Raw genomic sequence first — 3,902 nt, forward strand, 5'->3', positions numbered from 1 at the left:
TTATAAAGAAATAAGATCATAATAAAAAAAAACAGAAATCAAATGGGCAGTTTGAGCTTTCACCATCACTTTGTCTATTAAAAATCTTCTCGTCTAAAACTGCTACATGTATATGGATTGAAACTAAAGTTTGTCTGCTTCATCTGTAGGTCAGCTAAAGAGTTTGTGATTTCCCTCTTGTAAATAAGCTTTTTATACCCAAGCAAACAATATTTTATGGGCTCTATAGAATGCACCTTCATGTGCATTGTAAGCTCAACTCCTTGGAGGTTGATGGACAAATATTGATGAATCTTTTACAAAATTTAAGAACACTACCTGATAATATGCATACACAAATATAATTCCAATCCAACATGTAAACGACATCAATATTTTAACAGTATTGTATTGTAGGTTCTGTCACAGTTTTTTGTACTTAATGGTAATTTTGATGATTGGCTTTTAGTCAGGTATTGAATGAAAAGCTTTAAGTTTTTATATTGCAGAAAGTAGAAAATGGCAAAAAATAGTTTTGATTCTATATATCTCATGATCTATAATGTCAGTCCATACAGATACTGGCAACAAGGAAAACAAGAAACAGGCGATGATTAGTAAAATATGGTCACATGCTTCCCTTGTTGGAAGCTTGATAAGTTCAGAGATAATACAATTTTTTTTACTTCAGTTTTTTGATAATATAGGTCATGAAAAACTTATCTGATATCTGATAGTACCAACACTAGTCCTAGTTGTACTTTGTCCTTGAACAATTTCAAGGTTGTATTCTTGTATGTATAATTTGATGAGTGGATAATATATATTATATTATAATGCCGCCTTACTTTGTATACTAAGTAAGTATTAATTCAAATTCAGTTTACTGTGGATTCATTTATAGTTTTTGTGGATTGTGAATTTGTGTATTTTCATGAATATTTGATTTCATGGTACAGTATTGGCAAAGTCTGCATTCTTGCTTTAAGAAAAATTTGTGTTTCATTGAAATTAGAATCTGTGTTGAAAAAAAAGAAAGAAATAAGAATCTGTGAGACACCTATTCTAATGAAATTCACAAAAATCGGTATCCCACGAATAATAATGAATCCACATTATATTGGTTTAGTGAATTTCAAATGGATGCAAAGGGTTGTTGATTTTCTGTATATGCATTATTCAAATGGTATAACAAATTATTGGACGAATTCATTAACACATAAATTTCCTTTTACAATTTGCTCCTTACAAGAGGTAACAATATTAATATCAAATTGTGGATTATCTGTAAGCTGAGATATTCTGATGCGATTTAGATGAACAATGGTAAAAGATTTATTTAGCATATTATTTATTAAATTGTGATTGAAACATTTAATATAAATTATGGATTTTGTAGAGAAAATTGCAACAACAGAATAATTATGTATATTTTGTTCTGATGTCTGTTATGTAAATAAATAATCTTACAAAAGAGAAAACATCATAATTTGATGTCCTTCAATAAAATATTTACAAACAGAAAGATTTATTTTTCCATGGTTAGCTGACTATAGGCTTTGGTCATTATAGAAGGCTGTTTGATGACCTATTATTATGTTGATAGTTTTCTTGTTTGAATGGTTTTCCATTTGCCAATTCAGGGCCTTTTATTGATTACTATGCAGTATGGGGTTTGCTTGTTGTTGAACATGATGGCTGTACAATGACCTATGATAAGGCTGTTAGTTTTCTTGTTTGAATTGCTCTACGTTTATCATTTCGGGGGTTTAACTATGCAATTTTGGGCCTTGGGAATTGTTGAAGGCAGTATTGTGACCTATTGTTGTTAATTTCTGTGTCATTTGGTCTCTTGTGGAGAGGTATGTCATTGACAATCATACCACATCTCATGATTTTTGTAATTTGACATTCTCCAATGTAGGTATAAACTTGCAAACTCAAATATCATACAAATCTTGCCAATATTTGATTTTTATGCCCCATTTATGGACATTATATTTTCTGATCTGTGTGTTCCTCTGTCCGTCTGTCCCATTTCAGGTAAAAGTTTTGGTGAAAGTTTTTGGTCGAGAAAGTTTTTGATGAAGTTAAGTCCGATCAACTTGAAACTTAGCAAACATGTTATCTATGGTATAATCTCTCTAATTTTTAATGCCAAATTAGAGATTTTATCCCACTTTCACGGTCCACTGAACAAAGAAAATGATAGATGGGGCATCCGATTACTTGGGACACATTCTTGTTTTTTTCTCAAAATTGACTATTATATCCCTTGATATACTGATTTGTTAATACTTTTCCAACAGTTTTGTCAATTGTGTTATATTATTTTTGTTTCATTAATTACTGGTCTCACACCATATTCCTTCAATGCATGACTTTGATTGAACAAGAAAGATGAAAAATGTAAAAAAAAAAAAAAATGGCTCAGATTTCAAAATTTTTGCAGGCAACAGTTTGTAGGGTAATTAATAATCTTCTGATAAAATAAGATATATTTTTGCATTAGTTGCTTTTAATAAAATCTATATTTTCCATAAATAACTTGTCTATATTAATCAGGTGAAAAACAGATGTGGCCGCATGCAAGTAACAATAACTAAACCATTATTGTGTGATCAATCTTTCATTATTGTTACTTAAAGCTGTCAATTTCAAAATTTAGAAAAAAATCAAAAATCAAAATTATATAACTTAAGTAAAGGTTCTTAAATTTTCACATGTGTGACATTCAGGCCTAATGTTGATGATCAGATCTATAATGTTTTCCTAGTCTATTCAGGGGCAGATCCAGTCATTTTAAAAAGGGGGGTTCCCAACCCAGGACAAAGGGGAGGTTCCAATTATATGTCCCCATTCAAATGCATTGATCCGCCCAACAAAAAAAACAATGCTATTATCATCTATTTGAGTTAATACTATCTTTGTTTGTGATGCTGAAACATGCATTTTTAAATTTGCTGATTATAATTACCAAAAAGTTTAATCTGGATAGAAAAATACCTGCAGTATGTTTTTATGCCCCACCTACGATAGTAGAGGGGCATTATGTTTTCTAGTCTGAGCGTCCATCCGTCTGTCTGTTCGTTCCTTCTTTAGTTCGTTTGTTCAGGTTAAAGTTTTTGGTCAAGGTAGTTTTTGATTAAGTTGAAGTCCAATCAACTTCAAACTTAGTACACATGTTCCCTATGATATGATCTTTCTAATTTAATTGCCAAATTAGACTTTTGACCCTAATTTCACGGTCCACTGAACATAGAAAATGATAGTGCAAGTTTCAGGTTAAAGTTTTTGGTCAAGGTAGTTTTTGATGAAGTTGAAGTCCAATCAACTTCAAACTTAGTACACATGTTCCCTATGATATGATCTTTCTAATTTAATTGCCAAATTAGACTTTTGACCCCAATTTCACAGGTCCACTGAACATATAAATGATTATGCGAGTGGGGCATCCGTGTACTATGGACACATTCTTGTGTTAGATAAGTACTGGGTATTGTAAAAAAGGAGATATTTCTTGTTTAAAACATTGTATTTTGTAACTTTGTCCTGCAACACTGGCTTTGAAGGACATCTTAGTTTGTGTCTGGTAGGGGCCTCTGTGGACAAAGTGGTTTAGTAGACAATACCATCATTTTGATTTCACCCCTATTTACAATCGTAAACCCCTTATGATGATAGTTCCTGGTAGACTGCTTGACAAGAGATTTTATACTTGGTAAGATTGTTTGTTATTAAGAGGAGGTGACTATATTATACTGTCATTTTGATTTGACAATTTTGCTGGAGTTATGGGACTTTGACTTTCCCTGACCTAATGTAGTAAATCAACACCATGTGACTGCTTCTCCTCCAGATACCATGAGAAGGTACCCTGCCATATGGGATGTAATATTGATTGTTATCATATGCACTTTACC

This window comes from Mytilus trossulus, chromosome 1 (assembly GCF_036588685.1).
Source record: "Mytilus trossulus isolate FHL-02 chromosome 1, PNRI_Mtr1.1.1.hap1, whole genome shotgun sequence".
In the NCBI taxonomy this organism is placed as follows: domain Eukaryota; kingdom Metazoa; phylum Mollusca; class Bivalvia; order Mytilida; family Mytilidae; genus Mytilus; species Mytilus trossulus.